Source organism: Chlorocebus sabaeus, chromosome 18 (assembly GCF_047675955.1).
Source record: "Chlorocebus sabaeus isolate Y175 chromosome 18, mChlSab1.0.hap1, whole genome shotgun sequence".
NCBI classification, from domain to species: Eukaryota; Metazoa; Chordata; class Mammalia; order Primates; family Cercopithecidae; genus Chlorocebus; species Chlorocebus sabaeus.
This window is the reverse complement of record NC_132921.1, coordinates 51,031,091-51,052,920: the sequence shown is the minus strand read 5'-3', so window position 1 is coordinate 51,052,920 and position 21,830 is coordinate 51,031,091. Positions and strand designations below refer to the sequence as shown.

Here is a 21,830-nt window from a genome sequence, read left to right as displayed (position 1 = left end):
AGCGACGGAGGCCGGTTGGGAGGCTGGAGCCGGAAGTGCTGTGACGGAAGCTCCCCCACCCACTGGGCGGGGCGGGGCCACAAGTGCGGTGGGCGGGGCCGGGGGCAGCGGGAGGTAGGTAACTCTAGGCCAGGTTCTCAAGCTCGCCCTTGGCGGAGCGGAACTGAGAGCGACCTGCTAGCGGCCCGCGGAACCTCGGGACGGGTGCTGTCGCAGTGATGGAGGCGCACGCTCGTTTTCCACTCAGGCCCGGCCTTTTTGACGTCCCTAAGGCTCTCTCGCTGGCTGTTGTGGGCAACCGATGCGGTTGGTTGCGCTGCTTCCTAACGCTCGCCGGCCAAGCAGTGAGTTGCACCTGCTGGGGGGGAGGGTGTGGATCTCTCGGAAGTGCTTAGGGTTTCGCTGAAGCGGACCTGAACAGACCATGTATCCTTTAAATACAGCCGTGCTTTTAGAAACGGACTGTCACTTTATGTGGACTTAACCATTGAACAGAATGTGTGCTGTTGTGAGTGCTGCAATTCACTAGAGTGTAATTGCGCTACTGCATTTTTGTTGGTCGCAGGGAAAGGGTGTGCCTGCAAATGTCTGCGTGGTTCGTCCTCAGCCTCTTCCTTTTTGCACTCTGCTAGGATCTTTACTTACTGGTAGTGGAGGTAGGGGAAGCCAGTATTTTTATGTACTGTGTACTGTCCTGAACCAGCTTTCATTCCTAACTTTTCAAACATTGTTTTAAAGGGGGGAGGAGGCGGAGAGGTCAATGGTGTGTGCCTTGTAAGTAAAAGTGAATGAAAAGAATTTTACTAATGTGTCACTCAATTGTTTTGAGTTCCTTCTGTATTACATGCCAAAAAGATAAGGCAGGGAAAAATGTATCATTCTGTCATGATTTTATGGTGCTTTAATTAAAGGCGTCTTCCCCAATGTCAATGTCTCAAATTTTTCGACTTCTTGACACCCTCGGGTTTTTACTGTGGTAATAATTTATGACAAGTAAGATGTAGGCTTCTCATGTAAGTTGATAAATGGGAGGTAGGAAGGCACAGTAGGACATATTGATGGCATGCGTTGGCTACAGATTAATTTATAAGAGTGTCCATCACTTTAGGAGATTTATTTGCCAAAGTTAAGGACGATCCCGGGAAACAGGTCTATGCCTTTCTTCGAAGATGATTTTGAGGGCTCCAAATTTAAAGGGGAATGGGCGGGATATTGAGAAGCACACAGTTTTAGTGTAAGCGGGGGGTGGGGGGGGTAGGAGAAAATAGTAATTCTTGCCTTTGACTCAGTGAATCTGCATTTTTTACATAAGATGACTTAAAAGGGGCAGAGGAAAAATGTGGGAATCTGCATTTTTCATAACAGACAAAATTGGGTAGAGGAACAATCAGATGTGCATTTGTGTCTGGCGGGCTGGGGTGACCACCTGTAAAGATAAGCTATCAATTTGCATTGCCATGAAGTTTTAACAGCACACTAAGGATTTCCTTATGGGCAAAATACGGGGGAGACGTGTAGCTTTTCATCTTGCAGCCATCTTATTTAGGAACCAAAAGGGGGAGGCAGATTTGCGTGACCAGTCCCAGCTTGACTTTTCCCTTTGGCTAAATCAGTTTGGGGTCCCAAAATTTAATTTCTTTTTGCAAGAGATAACATCTGCTAGTTAAGGGTCTGAAAATTCATTTCCTTGAAACTTTCTATGTCTGGAAATTATATTAAATCCTTAGGGGTACACACAATCCCTTTTCAATGCTTCTGATAACACTTCCTTACCCTTTATAATGTGAGAATCTCGTATAATTTAGTGTGACTCAGGTTGTAAGATTACATTTTTTACAACAGGACTCCTAAATGCAAACATACTATTTATCCTAGTACTCTAAAAGGCCATTTATTTTTATGCTGAAAGTAAAAACAGCTGAATTAGACTCTTTGAAAAGGAATTTCCATGGTAATTTAGCCAAAATAGATTTTTCTGAGATATAATTCACATGCCATAAAATTTACCCCTTCAAATAAGTGTATAATTCAATGGTTTTCAGTTTATTCCAAAAGTTGTGCAACCATTACTACTATCTAATTCCGGAACATGTTCATCCCAAAAAGAAGCCTGGTATAGGCTTTTATCATTCTGCACCCTGCCACACCCTCCAACCCCTGGCAATCACTAATCTACTTTCTGTCTGTGTAGATTTACCTATTCTGGGCATTTCATATAAGTGAAATTATATATTTGGCTTCTGTACACATATTACTACACTTAGCAATATGTTACGTGAATCATTACTTCACTCCTTTTTATGGCTGAGCCTAAATGGGTTTTTGTCTTATGCATTGACTTTGCAGGGTTTTTTTGGGTTTTTTGTTTGTTTGTTTGTTTTTTGTTTTTTGAGACGGAGTCTCGCTCTGTTGCCCGGGCTGGAGTGCAGTGGCCGGATCTCAGCTCACTGCAAGCTCCGCCTCCTGGGTTTACACCATTCTCCTGCCTCAGCCTCCTAAGTAGCTGGGACTACAGGCGCCCGCCACCTCGCCCGGCTAGCTTTTTGTATTTTTTAGTAGAGACAGGGTTTCACAATGTTAGCCAGGATGGTCTCGATCTCCTGACCTCGTGATCCACCCATCTTGGCCTCCCACAGTGCTGGGATTACAGGCTTGAGCCACCGCGCCGGGCCGTTTGTTTGTTTTTTTAATATACAGAGATGAGGGCTCACTGTATTGCCCAGGCTGGCCTCAAATTTCTGGGCTCTGGTGATCCTTCTGCCTCAGCCTCCCAAAATGGTGGGATTGCTGGTAGGAGCCACGGCACCCAGACTTACTTCACAATCTAATACCCCACCCATACAGTGTTTCCAGTGAGTAACTTCACTGTGTAAATCTACTTCTTTCATAATCTATCCTGGTCTCTTCTTTCTTTTGGCAAGGTACTGTTTGAACTGTGGAAACACCTTAAAGTCTCGATGATACTGAGGACTAAACTCTGACTTTTTTTCCCCTCTTCCCCGAATTCCTATCTAAGTGGCCTGTGGAGTCACACTCTACAAACCATAAAATGTTATCAAATTGGCCGGGCGCGGTGGCTCACGCCTGTAATCCCAGCACTTTGGGAGGCTGAGGCAGGTGGATTGGGAGGTCAGGACTTCGAGACCAGTCTGGCCAACATAGTGAAACCCGTCTCTACTAAAAATACACAAAAAATTAGCCAGGCATGGTGATGTGTGCCTGTAATCCCAGCTACTCAGGAGGCTGAGACAGAAGAATCACGTGAACCCAGGAGGTGGAGTTTGCAGTGAGCCAAGATAGTACCACTGCACTCCAGCCTGGGTGACAGAACAAGACTCTGTCTCAAAAAAAACAAAAAAAACAAAAAAAAAGTTGTCAGATGGGTTTTCTGTAAACTTATATAAAATGGTTTACTTTCCAACTGGACTCTGGCATAACATCACATGACAAAGGAAATCAAAGTATTTTACCTCAAAATATATTTCTTTGCTGTATTTTGAAATGTCCCTGCAAAGCCATTTTGTGGGGAGAGAGGTAATTGCATCTGTTAAACATCTCTGTTGGCTGGGTGCAGTGTCTGACACCTGCAATCCCAGCACTTTGGGAGGCCAAGGCACGTGGATCACCTGAGGTCAGGAGTTTGAGACCAACCTGGCCAACATGGTGAAACCCCATCTCTACTAAAAATTTAGCTGGGGATAGTGGTGGGCACCTGTAATCCCAGCTACTCAGGAGGCTGAGGCAGGAGAATCACTTGAACCCAGGAGGCAGAGGTTGCAGTGAGCCGAGATTGTGCCATGGCACTCCAGCCTGGGCAAGAGCAAAATACTCCATCTCAAAAAAAAAAAAAAAAAAGAATCTCTATTAACATAACTAGGTGTTTCCCCCTTCCAGGCCCTCCCAATTCTGAAGAGATTAACTGAGTGTCTAGCCCCTTTTACAGGTCAGAATAGGAAACATTTGCCATCTATTGTCTCTAAGGATGGCCACCTAGGAGACTTCATCTACATAATAAGAACCTTAGTGTCTACCACCCCTTATCTTAATCCAGGCGTTCCTTTATGTTTATTCCAGGTCTTTAAATAGTAACTTCACTCTCAACCAATTGCCAATCAGGAAATCTTTTAATCCACCTATGACCTATAAGCTCTCCCCCAAACCCTCTTCAAGTTGTCCCATCTTCCCGGACCAAACCAGTGTATGCCCCAGATGTACTGATTGATGTCTTATGTCTCCCTAAGTTGTATTAAAACCAAGCTGTAACCCAACCGTTACATATTCTTGGGTGCATATTCTTAGTACCTCTTGGGACTGTGCCTCAGGCCTTGGTCACTCATATTTTGTTTAGAATAAACCTCTTTAGGGCTGGGCGTGGTGGCTCACACCTGTAATCCCAGCACTTTGGGAGGCTGAGGTGGGTGGATCGCAAGGTCAGGAGTTCAAGACCAGCCTAGCCAACATAGTGAAACCCCCTCTGTACTAAAAATACCAAAAATTTAGCTGGGCGTGGTGGCGCATGCCTGTAGTCCCCTACTCAGGAGGCTGAGGCAGGAGAATCACTTGAACCGGGGAGGTTGAGGTTGCAGTAAGCCAGGATCACACCACTACACTCCAGTTTGGGCAACAGAGTGAGACTTTGTCTCAAAAAAAAAAAAAGAATAAACCTCTTTGAATGTTTTAAAGAGTTTGATACTTTTTTTGTTGACAATATTTACTGTGACCATAGTAGCAGACCTTTTAGTCAGGATTCTTTCAATGTCAAAACAAAGCAAATTAGGCCAGGCATACGGTGGCTCATGCCTGTAATCCAGCACTCATCCCAGCACTTCTGGAGGCCGAGGCAGTTGAATCATCTGAGCTCAGGAGTTTGAGACCAGCCTGGCCAACATGCTGAAACCTGTCCCTACCAAAAATAAAAAACTTGGCCAGGCATAGTGGCATGTACCTGTAGTCTCAGCTACTTGGGAGACTGAGGCAGGAGAATCGCTTGAACCTGGGAAGTGGAGGTTGCAGTGAGCCAAGATGGCTCCAGCCTGGGCAAAACAGCAAGACTCCATCTCAAAAACAAAAAAAGCAAATTAAATTTATACTCGCTTCAGCAAACTAGAGAATTTAATGGCTCATGTAACTACAGGTAGAGGTGGGATAAAGGTCACAGGAAAGAAGGAAGAGCTGCAAAAATTATGGCTTCAAGGATCAAAGGCCAGGACTTGTTACCAGCAAGTCCCTCTATCTCTAGTTTCTAATTCTGTTAGGCTTCCTTCTTCAGGAAGCCTCTGTCTACATAATAGGGTTTGCCCACATCCCCACATCATATTGTTGAGGCTCAGAATGTCAACAAAAAGAGTCAAACTCTGTAAAATATTTGAAGATACTTATTCGGAGCCAAATATGAGCGACCATGAGGTCCTGAGAACATGTGCCCAAGGTGGTCGGGCACAGCTTGGTTTTATACATTTTAAGGAGGCTTGAGACATCAATCAAATACATTTAAGAAATACACTGGTTTTAAGGGAGGAGACCACCCCTCATATTGTCTTATGCCCAATTTCTGCTTCCAAAGAAAGAAGAAGTAAAAACTAAAAGGCAGAAATGAAATGCACAGGCAGACAGCCTGGTGCCGCGCCCTGGGCCTGGTTAAAGATCGACCCCTAACCTAACCAGTTATGTTATCTATAGATTGCAGACATTGTATGGAAAAGCACTCTGAAAATCCCTGTCCTGTCCTGTTCCATTCCGATTACTGGTGCATACAGCCCCTAGTCAGGTACCCCCTGCTTGCTCAATCGATCACGACCCTCTCACACGGACCCCCTTAGAGTTGTAAGCCCTTAAAAGGGACAGGTATTGCTCACTCGGGGAGCTCGGTTTTTGGAGACATGAGTCTTGCTGAAGCTCCCAGCCAAATAAAGCCCTTCCTTCTTTAACTTGGTGTCTGAGGGGTTTTGTCTGTGGCTTGTCCTGCTACAGTTTGATCCCAAAAGATGGGACAACACAAAGTCGGGCAAGGGGATTGGGTTACCAAGCACTTTCTGGTTGATAAATGGTTGAGTTTGTCTAACTGGGATTCATCCACTGAGATCGCACCACTGCGCTCCACCCTGGGAGACACAGCAAGACTCCATCTCAAAAGACAAAAAACAGAAAGGGAATGTTCAGGTTAAGATAAAAATTGTGGCCAGATGCAGTGGTTCACACCTGTAATCCCAGCACTTTGGGAGGCTGAGGTGGGCGGATCACCAGGTCAGGAGTTCGAGACCAGCCTGGCCAGCATGTTGAAACCCCATCTCTACTAAAAATACAAAAATTAGCCAGCAGGGCATGGTGGCATATGCCTGTAATCCCAGCCACTCAGGAGGCTGAAGCAGGATATTCACTTGAACGCAGTAGGCGGAGGTTGCAGTGAGCCAAGATAGTGCCACTGCACTCCAGCCCAGGCGACAGAGCGAGACACTGTCTCAAAATAAAAAAGAAAAAGAAAAAAAAATAAAAAGATAAAGATTGTGGAGGTCAAAGTTCTTTTGTAAGTCTTATAGTGACTGCCCTTAGAGACAGTAGACGACAAATGTTTCCTATTCAGATATTTGTTCATCTCTTTAGGATTGGGATGGTCTGGAAGAGAAAGAACTAGCTATGCTAATAGAGTTGTTTTTTTTTTTTTTTTTTAAGATGGAGTCTCGCTCTATCACCCAGACTGGAGTGCAGTGGCACGATCTTGATTCACTGCAACCTCCGCCTCCCAGGTTCAAGTGATTCTCCCGCCTCAGCCTCCTGAGTAGCTGGGACTACAGGCGCCAGCCACCATGCCCAGCTAATTTTTGTATTTTTAGTAGAGACACGGTTTCACCATGTTAGCCAGGATGGTCTCCATCTCCTGACCTCGTGATGTGCCCGCCTCATCTCCCAAAGTGCTGGGATTACAGGTGTTAGCCACTGTGCCCAGCCAGAGATTCTTTATAGATGCAAAATTTCTCCCACAACTAACAGCTTTGCAGGGCTGTTTCAAAGTATGGCAAAGAAACATGTTTTGGGGTAAAACATTTTGATTTTCTTCTTTGTCTCGTAACGTTATGCCAGAGTGAAGCTGGAAAGTAATATATAAGGTTAAATAAAACCCATTTGTTGAGAATTTATGATTTGTAGGGCACGACTCCCCAGACCCTTCAGATAGGAATTTGGGCAAAATAAAAAAAATCTGAATTTAGTCCTCAGAAATCAATATCTCAAAATAAGGTGTTTTGACCTGCTGAACTGAAGAAGCTGCAAGATCTGTTTGGCCCACCCTCCCCCATTGAAGTTGAAGTTCTTTATTTACCTAAGATCCAGACCTACCAAGGAAAACTATTATTTTTTCTCCCCCTCCCTGTAATCTCATCTATTGCAGAAAATAAGACCCAGATGTACCCACACCTGAACAGACGCTTTAACAAGTATGATGACTGTCTCCAAGGATCATTTGCATTTCAAAGAGAACTCTTTACACATTAATTTCTGTTTCCTGATCCAGTCTTTCTCCCCAGTAATCATTTATTGCCCCTCAACAGAATTCTTGTCCTCAGCTGGGCGGGCGCAGTGGCTCAAGCCTGTAATCCCAGCACTTTGGGAGGCCGAGACGGGCGGGTCACGAGGTCAGGAGATCGAGACCAACCTGGCTAACACGGTGAAACCCCGTCTCTACTAAAAAAATACAAAAAACTAACCGGGCGAGGTGGCGGGCGCCTGTAGTCCCAGCTACTTGGGAGCCTGAGCCAGGAGAATGGCGTGAACCCGGGAGGCAGAGCTTGCAGTGAGCTGAGATCCGGCCACTGCACTCCAGCCCGGGCGACAGAGCAAGACTCCGTCTCAAAAAAAAAAAAAAAAAAGTTCTTGTCCTGACTCCCATAACCTGTTTTGCAAGGATCTAATGCTCCCATTCTTTCTGTAGACTCAAGATGGTATATAATTAGCCAGGTGTGGTGATTCTTGCCGGTTGTCCTAGCTACTAAGGAGGCTTGGGCAAGAGAAACACTTGAGCCCAGGAGTTCAAGGTTACAGTGAGGCGTGATCCTGCTACCATACTCCAGCCTGGGCAACAAAGCCAGACCCCATCTCTATTTAAAAAGAAAAAAAAAGGAGATGGTATATAAGCTTCTGTAACTAACTGAGGGGTTGAGTGGTCATGCTGAAGGCTCCCAAGTATACATGTTAAATACATTTGTGTGGTGGCCAGGCATTGACTCGTGCCTGTAGTCCCAGCATTTTGGGAGGCTGAGGCTGTCAGGCCTCTGAGCCCAAGCTAAGCCATCATGTCCCCAGTAACCTGCACGTATACATCCAGATGGCCTGAAGCAACTGAAGATCCACAGAAGTGAAAATAGCCTTAACTGATGACATTCCACCATTGTGATTTGTTTCTACTCCACCCTAACTGATCAATGTTCTTTATAATCTCCCCCATCCTTAAGAAGTTTCTTTGTAATTCTCCCCACCCTTGAGAATGTACTTTATGAGATCCACCCCCTGCCCCCAAAACATTGCTCTGTACTCCACCGCCTATCCCAAAACCTATAAGAACTCATGATAATCCCACCACCTTTGCTGACTCTCTTTTCAGACTCAGCCCGCCTGCACCCAGGTGAAATAAACAGCCATGTTGCTCCCTTCCCCACTCCTCTTTCCATTTCTTAAAAGCAGCCCTAGAAGTTGCCCCCACACTAGCTTTCCCTAACTCATCCCAACCCTCTTCATTACACACAGCCAAAGTGCAGGGCTGTGTGATCGGAGTTCTTATACAAAAACTAGGACCACGCCCTGTAGCCTTTCTGTCCAAACAACTTGACCTTACTGTTTTAGCCTAGCCCTCCTGTCTGCGTGTGGTGGCTGCTGCTGCTGCCCTAATACTTTTAGAGGCCCTCAAAATCACAAACTATGCTCAACTCACTCTCTACAGTTCTCATAACTTCCAAAATCTATTTTCTTCCTCACACCTGACACATACTTTCTGTTCCCTGGCTCCTTCGGTTATACTTACTCCTTGTTGAGTCTCCCACAATTACCATTGTTCCTGGCCTGGACTTCAATCCGGCCTCCCACATTATTCCGGATCCCCCATGACTGTCTCTGATCCGCCTGACATTCACCCCATTTCCCCATGTTTCCTTCTTTCCTGTTCCTCACCCTGATCACACTTGGTTTATTGATGGCAGTCCCACCAGGCCTAATCACCACTCACCAGCAAAGGCAGCCTCTGTTATAGCATCTTCCATATCTATCATTGGGACTACTGCTCTGCCCCCTCCACTACCCCTCAGCAAGCCGAACTCATTGCCTTAATTCAGGCCCTCACTCTTGTAAAAGGACTACGCATCAATATTTATACTGACTCTAAATATGCCTTCCATATCCTGCACCACCATGCTGTTTTATGGGCTGAGAGGTTTCCTCACTACGCAAGGGTCCTCCATCATTAATGCCTCTTTAATACAAACTCTTCTCCAGTCCGCTTTACTTCCAAAGGAAGCTGGAGTCATACACTGCAATGGCCATCAAAAGGCATCAGATCCCATCACTCATGACAACACTTATGCTGATAAGGTAGCTAAAAAAGCAGCTAGCATTCCAACTTCTATCCCTCATGGCAGTTTTTCTCCTTCTCATCCGGCCTCTCCCACCTACTCACCTGCTGAAACTTCCACCTATCTCTTCCCACACGAGGCAAATGGTTCTTGGACCAAGGAAAATACCTCCTTCCATTCTATTCTATCGTCATTTCGTAACCTCTTCCATGTAGGTTACAAGCTGCTAGCCTGCCTCTTAGAACCTCTCATTTCCTTTCCATTGTGGAAATCTATCCTCAAGGAACTCACTTCTCAGTGTTCCATCTGCTATTCTACTACTCCTCAGGGATTATTCAGCCCCCCTCCCTTCCCTACACATCAAACTCAGGGATTTGCCCCTGCCCAGGACTGGCAAATTGAGTTTACTTACACGCCTCGAGTCAGGAAACATGTCTGGGTAGACACTTTCACTGGATGGGTAGAGGCCTTTCCCACAGGGTCTGAAAAGGCCACCCCGGTCATTTCTTCCCTTTTGTCGGACATAATTTCTCAGTTTGGCCTTCCCACCTCTATACAGTCCAATAACAGACCGGCCTTTATTAGTCAAATCACCCAAGCAGTTTTTCAGGCTCTTGGTATTTAGTGGTTCCTGGTTTTACCTCAAACTGCCACCCTTAAGTCTCTCTTTAAGTGGATAGAAGATCTTCAGTGACAAAGTACACTCCAATACTTTCACCCTGATGAAGTCCTATTCTCTACCTTTATACTCTTATTCTCGTTCCCGTTCTTATGCCACCCGCTACCTCTCCCCAGCTATCTCCACCACACTATCAATCTATCTCACTCTCTCCTAGCCGTTTCTAATTCTTCTTTAACAAACAATTGCTGGCTTTGCATTTCTCTTTCTTCAATTCTATGAGGCCCTGACTTACTCACTGCTAAGAAAAAAAAAAAAAAAAAGGGAAGGGGGGGACTCTGTATGTTTTTAAATGAAGAATGTTGTTTTTACCTAAATCAATCTGGCCTGGTATGTGACAACATAAAGAAACTCAAGGATAGAGCCCAAAAACTCGCCAACCAAGCAAATAATTAGGCTGAACCCCCTTTGACACTCTGTAATTGGATGTCCCGGGTACTCCCAATTCTTAGTCCTATAATACCTGTTATTCTCTTATTCAGACCTTGTGTCTTTCGTTTAGTTTCTCAATTCATACAAAACCGCATCCAGGCCATCACCAATCATTCCATATGACAAATACTCCTTCTAACAACCCCACAATATCACCCCTCACCCCAAAATCTTTCTTCCGTTGAATCTCTCCCACTGTAAGGTTCCCATGCCGCCCCAATCCCCCTTGAAGCAGCCCTGAGAAACATCGCCCATTATCTCTCCATACCACCCCCAAAACTTTTCGCCACCCCTACACTTTACCACTATTTTGTTTTATTTTTCTTATTAATATAAGAAGACAGGAACGTCAGGCCTCTGAGCCCAAGCTAAGCCATCCTATCCCCAGTGACCTGCACGTATACATCCAGATGGCCTGAAGCAACTGAAGATCCACAGAAGTGAAAATAGCTTAACTGATGGCATTCCACCGTTGTGATTTGTTTCTACCCCACCCTAACTGATCAATGTTCTTTATCATCTCCCCCACCCTTAAGAAGTTTCTTTGTAATTCTCCCCACCCTTGGGAATGTACTTTGTGAGATCCACCCCTGCCCCTAAAACATTGCTCTGAACTCCACCGCCTATCCCAAAACCTATAAGAACTCATGATAATCCCACCACCTTTGCTGACTCTCTTTTCGGACTCAGCCCGCCTGCACCCAGGTGAAATAAACAGCCATGGTGCTCACACAAAGCCTGTTTGGTGTGTCTTCATACGGACATGTGAAACAGAGGCAAGGGCTTCACATGAGCCCGGGAGTCCAAGACCAGCCTGGACAACATAGCAAGATACTGTCTCTACCACAAAAAAAAAAAAAAAATTAGCTGGGTATGGTGGTGCACACCTATAGTCCCAGCTACTTGGGAGGCTGAGGTGGCAGAATCGCTTGAACCCAGGAGGTTGAGGTTGCAGTGAGCCGTATTTATGCCACTTCACTCCAGTCTGGGCAACAGAGAAAGACCTTGTCTCAAATGAATAAATAAATAATAGACGTGTATGCCTTTTCTCCTATTAATCAACCTGCCTCATGTCAGTGATTTTCAGTGAACCTCCAGGGGTCCTGGAAAGGATCAATATATCAATCCCAGGGAAGGCCTCTGATTTTCCCTGCGTGTATCACAAGCCTTTCTTGAGGACTAAACTCTGATTTTATCTTGCCCAAATTCCTAAGGAGTCTGGGAATCATGCCTTACAAGTCCTAAATTATCATCAGATGGGTTTTATTTGACCCTATATATCATAATTTACTTTCCAACCTGACTCTGACATAGCGTTACGAGACAAAGAAGAAAATCAAAATATTTTACCCCAAAACATGTTTCTTTGCCATACTTTGAAATGGCCCTGCAAAGTTGTTCTTTGTGGGGAAAACTTGCATCTGTAAAGAATCTCTATTAACTCCTGGCCAAAATGGTGAAACCCCGTCTCTACTAAAAATACAAAAATTAGCTGGGCATGGTGGCGCACACCTGTAGTTCCAGCTACTGGGGAGGCTGAGGTGGGAGAATCACTTGAACCCAAGAGGCAGAGGTTACAGTGAGCCAATATCCCGCCACTGAACTCCAGCCTGGTGACAGAGGAGACCGTCTCGGGGCGGGGTGGAGGGGTGGGGATAATCTCTGTTAACATAGCTAGATCTTTTTCTTCCAGACCCTCCCAATCCTAAAGAGATTAACTAAAATCTGAATAGGAAACATTTGTCACCTATTGTCTCTAATGGCACCCACTATAAGACTTCAAAAGAACTTTGGTCCCCACAATCTTTATCTTAACTTAAACATTCCCTTTCTAGCTATCCCAGGTCTTTAGACAAACTCAACCAATTGTCAACCAGAAAATGTTTAAATTCACATAGCCTGGAAGCCCCCCTGCTTTGAGTTGTTCTGCCTTTCTGGACCAAACCAATATATTTCTTAAATGTATTTGATTGATGTCTCATGCCTGTCTAAAATGTATAAAACCAAGCTGCGTCTGACCACCTTGGGCACATGTTCTCAGGACTTCCTGAGGGCTGTGTCATGGGCCATGGTCACTCGTGTTTGGCTCAGAATAAATCTCTTCAAATATCTTTTTTTTTTTTTTTTTTTGAGACAGAGTCTCGCTCTGTCGCCCAGGCTGGAGTGCAGTGGCCGATCTCAGCTCACTGCAAGCTCCGCCTCCCGGGTTCACGCCATTCTCCTGCCTCAGCCTCCCGAGTAGCTGGGACCACAGGCAACCGCCACCTTGCCCGGCTAGTTTTTTGTATTTTTTAGTAGAGACGGGGTTTCACCGTGTTAGCCAGGATGGTCTCGATCTCCTGACCTCGTGATCCGCCCATCTCGGCCTCCCAAAGTGCTGGGATTACAGGCTTGAGCCACCGCGCCCGGCCATCTCTTCAAATATCTTACACGGTTTGACTCTTTTTGTCGACACCCTGAACTAACTGATTTCCAGGTAAATGGGCGATATTACTGGCCAGGCATAGGTCATATTTTCATTCCTGTAGGCAGGGACATAGAAACTATGATGAGTAAAATGGGAATGGGAAAGTTTACTGGCTAAACAAAAGCAATACCCATCATATACCACAAACTACCCACTGGCTTCTCAGCATACCCACACACCCTTCTTCCCATATATATGATTCTAAGAATGCTGCTAACTAGTAATTATCCCCTTTAAAACTGAGAATAGGCTTATCCTGCATCCAAAGGAAAACAAGCAAAAAATCACATCCAGCCAGGCACAGTGGCTCACGTCTGTAATCCCAGCACTTAGGGAGGCCGAGGCAGACAGATCACGGGGTCAGGAGTTTGAGACCAGACTGACCAGCATGGTAAAACCCCATCTCTACTAAAAATACAAAAATTAGCCCGGGCTCGGTGGCTCATGCCTGTAATCCCAGCATTTTGGGAGGCTGAGGTGGGCAGATCACAATGTCAGGAATTCGAGACCAGACTGACCGACATGATGAAACCCCCGTCTGCCTAAAAATACAAAAATTAGGCCGGGCTCGGTGGCTCGTGACTGTAATCCCAGCACTTTGGGAAGCCGAGGCAGGTGGATCATGAGGTCAGGAGTTGAAGACCAGCCTGACCAACATGGTGAAACCCCGTCTCTACTAAAAATATAAAAGTTAGCTGGACGTGATGGTGTGCACCTGTAATCCCAGCTACTTAGGAGGCTGAGGCAGGAGAATCACTTGAACCCGGAAGGCAGAGGTTGCAGTGAGCTGAGATCTCGCCATTGCACTCCAGCCTGGGTGACAGAGTGAGACTCTTGTCTCAAAAAAAAAAAAAAAAAAAACCAAAAAAAATCACATCCAGTCACCACACCCAGTTCCAAAGCGAGGGATCTCTTGAGGATGTGTACTCTTCTTGGTCAGGTCTTCATGGTCCTATTTCAAATGACTAAATTTTAAATAAAAACAACCCCATTTCATCTCAGTCCAGACCTTAAAAATAAAATAAAATAAATTAAAACAACCCCAGTCAACAGTGGAAGAATACAGGACAATCTTAATACCATATTTTAAAGGAAAGACAATCTACAATGGCCACTGGACAAGGACAGCAAAAATTCATTCTCCAGTCAGTGGAATGAATCTTGTGGTCAAACTCATCTACCTCCAGTCCTGCTTGCTAGGAGGATATCCCTTAGTCAATATCCTCCAAGGCCATTCCTAAGAGAGATGGGAAAGACAGAGGTAGAATATTCTCTTTATTTCTGCACCTACTTCTTGTTTGCAAAACTGTAATGACTTGGGAATGATCATAAAGGATTTTCTAGAGTAGTTGGAGACAAAAATCAATAAGGAACAGATCTTCTTTCTAGCTTATTGGTCTACCATCTTCTAAGATGTTATTCTCTTCTACAGGATTAAAGCTGAGTCACTGCCCCTTCTGCTTTCTGGCCTGCAGGAATAGGGAAAAGAGAATGAAAAAGTACATGCCTAATGGTTTAAAGTCAAATCATAGCCCGGTGCGGTAGCTCACACTTGTAATCCTAACACTTTGGGAGGCCGAGGCGGGCGGATTGCCTGAGCTCAGGAGTTCAGAACCAGCCTGGGCAACAGGGTGAAACCTCGTCTCTACTAAAAGATACAAAAAAATTAGCCAGGCTTGGTGGCGGGCACCTGTAGTCCCAGCTACCCGGGAGGCTGAGGAAGGAGAATTGCTTGAACCCGGGAGGCGGGGGTTGCAATGAACCGAGATTGTGCTACTGCACTCCAGCCTGGGTGACAGAGCCAGACTCTGTCTCAAAAAAAAATTTTTTTTTAATTTTAAAAAGTCAAATCATAGAAATGCCATTCAATAACTTCAGTCAATCCCACTGGCCTCAGTGAGTCTCAAGGACACACCTATCTCAAAAATAGGCTGGAAAACAGGCCCAAGGATTCTGTTGCTAAAGGAAAAGGGGAAGAATGTGGGATAATAGTTAGGGATCGTCACCATACTTTATTAGGAATGAGGTACCCAGCAAGAGGTATTTCCTTGGGGTCTAGGATATCACATTACTTGTCTGTTTCTCTGAATCATCTGGCATTGGGCCCTGCTTGCATCACATGCACTTTGGACAATTTATCATGTCCAGTAAAAGCGAGAAGCTGTGATTAGCCAGGTTTGGTCATGTGTCAGCCTTCAAGGCCAAAAGGACAGGGCCTGTCACTAAAAGATAGGAAGCTTGCTGGACAAGTTAATAACAATAGTACAAGCAATTAAGGACCTCTTTTCCCAGTACTGAAGATGAGACTGTTTCTTTCTCTCCTCAAATGGAAGAATCCCATCAAGTGTATGCTATGCCAGTATATAGTTTAATATACTTTTTTTTTTTTTTTTTTCAGATGGAGTTTTGCTCTTGTTGCCCAGGCTGGAGTAAAATGGCACGATCTCGGCTCACTGCAACCTCCACCTCCTGGGTTCAAGCAATTCTCCTGCCTCAGCCTCCCCAGTAGCTGGGATTATAGGCGCATGCCCCACCCCCCCATCCCCCAGGTAATTTTTGTCTTTTTAGTAGAGACAGGTTTCACCATGTTGGCCAGGCTGGTCTCGCACTCCTGAGCTCAGACAATCTGCCTGCCTCAGCCACCCAAAGTGCTAGGATTACAGGCGTGAGCCACTGTGCCTGGCCAGAGTCTAGCATCCTTTATCTTTAAGCTTAAAAAGTTGGGACTAGATTTCTTATATTCATTTACATGTGAAGCTCTGAGTCTGTCATTCTTTTCTTAAAAAAAAAAAAAAAATTATCTTCTTCCTAGAGATCAACACCAACCAGACATTATTCCCACTACTTTTTTTTTTGAGATAGAGTTTCGCTCTTGTTGCCCAGGCTGTAGTGCAATGGCGCGATCTCTGCCCCCCAAAACCTCCACCTCCTGGGTTCAAGCAATTCTCCTGTCTCAGCCTCCTGAGTAGCTGGGATTACAAGCATGCACCACTACGCCCAGCTAATTTTGTATTTTTAGTAGAGATAGGGTTTTTCCATGTTGGTCAGGCTGGTCTTGAACTCCTGACCTCAGGTGATCTGTCCGCCTCAGCCTCCCAAAGTGCTGGGATTACAAGTGTGAGCCACTGTGCCCGGCCCGGCTAACTTTTTGTATTTTTTTTTTTTTTTTTTTTTGAGACGGAGTCTGGCTCTGTCGCCCAGGCTGGAGTGCAGTGGCCGGATCTCAGCTCACTGCAAGCTCCGCCTCCCGGGTTTACGCCATTCTCCTGCCTCAGCCTCCCGAGTAGCTGGGACTACAGGTGCCCGCCACCTCGCCCGGCTAGTTTTTTGTATTTTTTAGTAGAGACGGGGTTTCACCGTGTTAGCCAGGATGGTCTCGATCTCCTGACCTCGTGATCCGCCCGTCTCGGCCTCCCAAAGTGCTGGGATTACAGGCTTGAGCCACCGCGCCCGGCCTCTTTTTTTTTTTTTTGAGATGGAGTTTTGCTCTTGTTGCCCAGGCTGTAGTGCAATGGCGCCATCTAGACTCACTGAAACCTCAGCCTCCCAATTAGCCAGGATTACAGGCACCTGCCACCATGCCTGGCTAATTTTGTATTTTTAGTAGAGAGGGGGTTTCGTCATGTTGGTCAGGCTGGTCTCGAACTCCTGACCTCAGGTGATCCACCTGCCTTGGCCTCCCAAAGTGCTGGAATAACAGGCCTGAGCCACTGTGCTCAGCGAGTGACTCTTTTTTTTTTGTTTCCGTTTTTTTTTTCCCCGAGATGGAGTTTCACTCTTGTTGCCCAGACTGGAGTTCAATGGCACAATCTCGGCTCATTACAACCTCTGCCTCCCAGGTTCAAGCGATTCTCCCGCCTCAGCCTCCCAAGTAGCTGGGATTACAGGCATGTGCCACCACGCCTTGCTAAATTTTTGTATTTAGTAGAGATGGGGTTTCACCATGTTGGTCAGGGTGGTCTTGATCTCTTGACCTCATGATCCGCCTGCCTCGGCTTCCCAAAGTGCTGGAATTACAGGCGTGAGCCACTGTGCCCAGCCTACAAGTGATTCTTAAACAAAAGTCTTATGATTCCAATGTCAGATAACCTGTCTGTAGGAACAAAGGGGATGCAAATCAATTCTTTTATTTATTTATTTTTCTTTCTTTTTTTCTTTAAATTTCCTTCCTCAGGTTAAAGCAAATCAATTCTTAAACAGCCTTACAACCCTAACTTCAGAAATCCTATCTGTAGGAACAATGGGAATACAAATTGTCAGTACCTGGTGCTACCTAACTTTTAGCAACAAGGAAGTGGGCCAAAGTATAGCCTGATTAATACTTAGTTATAACTACATATCCGTCCAGAACCCTACATGCAATTCTTGTCAATCCTGTGGGGGTGGTTTCACATATATATGTGTGTGTGTATATATATGTGTGTGTATATATATATTTACATATATAATCCTTTTAATATGTTGTTGGATTAAATTTACTAATATTTTGTAAACAATCTTTGAGTATGAGGGATATTAGTATATTATTTTATTTATTTAATTTTGTAATATATTTGTCTAGTTTGTGGTTATTAAGGCCACATAAAACAAATTGAGTAGCCAGGTGCAGTGGCTCACATGTGTAATCCTAGCCCTTTGGAAGACCAAGGCGAGAGGATTGCTTGAGCCCAGGAGTTTTAGACCAGCCTGGGCAACATGGCAAGACCTAGTCTCTACAAAAAATTTTTTTAAATTAGCCAGGCCTGGTAGTGCACGTCTGTGGTCCCAGCTTCTCAGGAGGTTGAGGCAGGATGATGACTTGAGTCCAGGAGGTCAAGGTTCCAGTGAGCTGTGTTCACACTACTGCACCCTACCTTGGGCAAGTGAGTGAGATTCTGTTTCAAGAAAACAAAAAACAGCTGGGTGCGGTGGCTCACGCCTGTAATCCCAGCACTTTGGAAGGCCGAGGCAGGTAGATCACCTGAGGTCAGGAGTTCAAGATCAGCCTGGCCAACATGGTGAAACCCCGTTTCTACTAAAAATACACACACACAAAAAAATTACCTGGGCGTGGTGGCGGGTGCCTGTAATCCCGGCTACTTGGGAGGCCGAGACAGGAGAATCACTTGAACCTGGCAGGCGGAGGTTGTGGTGAGCCTAGATTGTGCCATTGCACTCCAGCCTGGGCAACAAGAGCAAAACTCAGTCTCGAAAAGGGAAGGGGAGGGGAGGGGAGGGGAGGGGAGGGGAGGGGAGGGGAGGGGAGGGGAGGGGGAAAGGACGGAGGGAGGGAGGGAGGGAGGGAGGGAGGGAAGGAAGGAAGGAAGGAAGGAAGGAAGGAAGGGAGGGAGGGAGGGAGGGAGGGAGGGAGGGACAAATTGGGGTTGAGCTCAGTGGCTCACTCTTGTAATCCCAGCACTTTGGGAGGCCAAGACAGGAGGATCACTTGAGCTTAGGAGTTTGAGACCAGTCTGGGCAACAGAGGGAGACCCCATCTCTAAAACTGAGGAGTTGTTCTTTTCTCCTCTATTTCTGAAAGAGTTTATATATGATTGATGTTATTTCTTTCCTGAATATTTAAAAATTTTCAGCACTGAAACCGGGGTTTTCTTCATGGAAATATTTTTTTCTTTTTTGAGACAGGGTTTTGTTTTGTTTTGTTTTCAGACAGGGTTTCACTCTTGTCACCCAGGCTGGAGGGCAACGGCCCGATCTCAGCTAACTACAACCTCCACCTCTCAGGCTCAATCTATTCTACTGTCTTAGCCCGCCGAGTAGCTGGGACCACAGGCACACACTGCCACGACTGGCTAATTTTTGCATTTTCTGTAGAGACGAGGTGTCACCATGTTGCCCAGGCTGGTCTTGAACCCCTGGGCTCAGGCCATTGACCCACCTTGGCCTCCCAAAGTGCTGGGACTACAGGCGTGAGCCTCCATGCCTGGCCTATTTTTCATAATGTCAATGCTCTTAAAACATAAAAGCTAAATTTAGATAGAAGTTATGCTATCACATGAAATGACAGGAGCTAGGGTTCTTTTTTTTTTTTTTTTGAGAGGGAGTCTCGCTCTGTCGCTCATGCTGGAGTGCAGTGGTGCGATCTCGGCTCACTGCAAGCTCCATCTCCCAGGTTCACGCCATTCTCCTGCCTCAGCCTCCCGAGTAGCTGGGACTACAGGCGCCCACCACCATGCCCGGCTAATTTTTTGTATTTTTAGTAGAGACAGGGTTTCACTATGTTAGCCAGGATGGTCTCGATCTCCTGACCTCATGATCCGCCCACCTTGCCCTCCCAAAGTGCTAGGATTACAGGCGTGAGCCACTGTGCCCAGCTTTTTTTTTTTTTTTTTGAAACAGGGTCTCGCTCTATCACCCAGCCTGGAGTACAGTGGCACTATCACAGCTTATTGAGCTTAAACCTCCCAGGCTCAAGTGATCCTCCCACCTCATCCGCCTTACCCTCCCAAGTAGCAGGAACTACACAGGCACCACCACACCCAGCTAGTCTATCTTTCTTTCCTCCCTCCCTCCCTCCATCCCTCCCTCCCTTCCTTCCTTCCTTCCTCTCTCCCTCCCTCCCTCCCTCCCTCCGTTCTTTCTTTTTTTTTTTTTGAGAGACAAGGTCTCCTTATGTTGTGTGGCCTGGTCTCAAACCTCTAGGCTCAAGCAGCCCTCCCACCTCAGCCTCCCATCATGCTGGAATTACAGGCATGAGTCACCACAGTCGGCCTAGGGTTCTTCTTTTTGGGTAAAATGACTTCACAGCACTTCCTATTATCAATTTTAAAGATCAGACTCATCCTCCGTGCCTCGCCGCTCTTCGGTTCTGCTCTGTCTGCCGCCATGGCCCAAGCTGACATCGCGCTGATCTGATTGGCAGTCATGGACCAGAACTTAATTCCGAACATGAATGACCACAGTTTTGTGGTCATGCTTTTAATACGACTGTCTCCAAAGTGGATGATTTCTTGGCCAGTGAAGCAAAGGGAACCAAAGTAGTGGGTGCCCAGTCCCTGAAAGAGATGGTCTCCAAGCTGAAGAAGCCCTGGCAGATCATCCTCCTGGTGAAGGCCAGGCAAGTTGTGGATGATTTCATCAAAAAACTGGTACCATTGTTGGACACTGGTGACATCATCCTTGATGGAGGAAATTCTGAATATAGGGACACCAGAAGACGGTGCCGAGACCTCAAGGCCAAGGGAATTTTATTTGCGGGGAGCAGAGTCAGTGGTGGAGAGGAAGGGGCCTGGTATGGCCCATCGTTCATGCCAGGAGGGAACAAAGAAGCGTGGCCCCACATCAAGACCATCTTCCAAGGCATTGCTGCAAAAGTAGGAACTGGAGAGCCCTGCTGTGACTGGGTGGGAGATGAGGCAGCAGGCCACTTCGTGAAGATGGTGCACAACGGGATAGAGTACGGGGACGTGCTGCTGATCTGTGAGGCATACCACCGATGAAAGACGTGCTGGGCATGGCGCAGGACACGATGGCCCAGGACTTTGAGGATTGGAATAAGACAGAGCTAGACTCATTCCTGATTGAGATCACAGGCAATATTCTCAAGTTCCAAGATGCTAATGGCAAACGCTTGCTGCCAAAGATCAGGGACAGTGCGGGGCAGAAGAGCATGGGGAAGTGGCCCACCATCTCTGCCCTGGAGTACGGTGTACCCGTCACCCTCATTGGAGAAGCTGTCTTTGCTCGGTGCCTGTCATCTCTGAAGAATGAGAGAATTCAAGCTAGCAAAAACCTGAAGGGTCCCCAAAAGTTCCAGTATGATGGTGATAAGAAATCATTCCTGGAGGACATTTGGAAGGTCCCTCTACACTTCCAAGATCATCTCTTATGCTCAAGGCTTTATGCTGCTAAGGCAGCACCACCTACTTTGGCTGGACCCTCAATTATGGTGGCATCGCCCTGATGTGGAGAGGGGGCTACAACCTCAGAAGTGTATTCCTAGGAAAGATAAAGGATGCGTTTGATCAAAACCCAGAACTTCAGAACCTCCTACTGGACAACTTTAAGTCAGCTGTTGAAAACTGCCAGGACTTCTGGTGGCGGGCAGTCAGCACTAGGGTCCAGGCTGGCATTCCCATGCCCTGTTTTACTACTGCCCTCTTCTTCTATGACAGGTACAGACACGAGATCTTCCAGCCAACCTCATCCAGGCTCAGCAGGATTACTTCGGGGCTCACACCTGTGAACTCTTGGCCAAACCAGGGCAGTTTATCCACACCAACTGGACAGGCCACGGTGACAATGTGTCATCCTCATCATACAATACCTGATGATGCTGCTGCTGTCACCCTCCACGATTCCACAGACCAGGACATTCCATGTGCCTCATGGCACTGCCAGCTGGCCCTTTGCCCTATTTTCTGTTCAGATCTTTTTTTTTTTTTTGAGACGGAGTCTCGCTCTGTCACCCAGGCTGGAGTGCAGTGGAGCGATCTTGGCTCACTGCAACCTCTGCCTCCCAGGTTCAAGCGCTTCTCCTGCCTCAGCCTCCTGAGTAGCTAGGACTACAGGCACATGCCACTGCACTCCACTAATGTTTGTATTTTTAGTAGAGACGGGGTTTCGCCATGTTGGCCAGGCTGGTCTTGAACTCCTGACCTCAGGTGATCCACCCGCCTCGGCCTCCCAAAGTGCTGGGATTACAGGTGTGAGCTACCGCGCCTGGCCCAGATCTTTTTTAAAAGTGTTGTAAGAGACTCCT

At 46.3% G+C, this 21,830-nt stretch overlaps 1 pseudogene; it reads left to right on the top strand.

Annotated features, from left to right (window-relative positions):
* The first annotated feature begins 123 nt into the window (after window positions 1-123).
* LOC103222570 (6-phosphogluconate dehydrogenase, decarboxylating-like) lies at window positions 124-21,499 on the top strand (annotated as a pseudogene).
* Window positions 21,500-21,830: the final 331 nt, after the last annotated feature.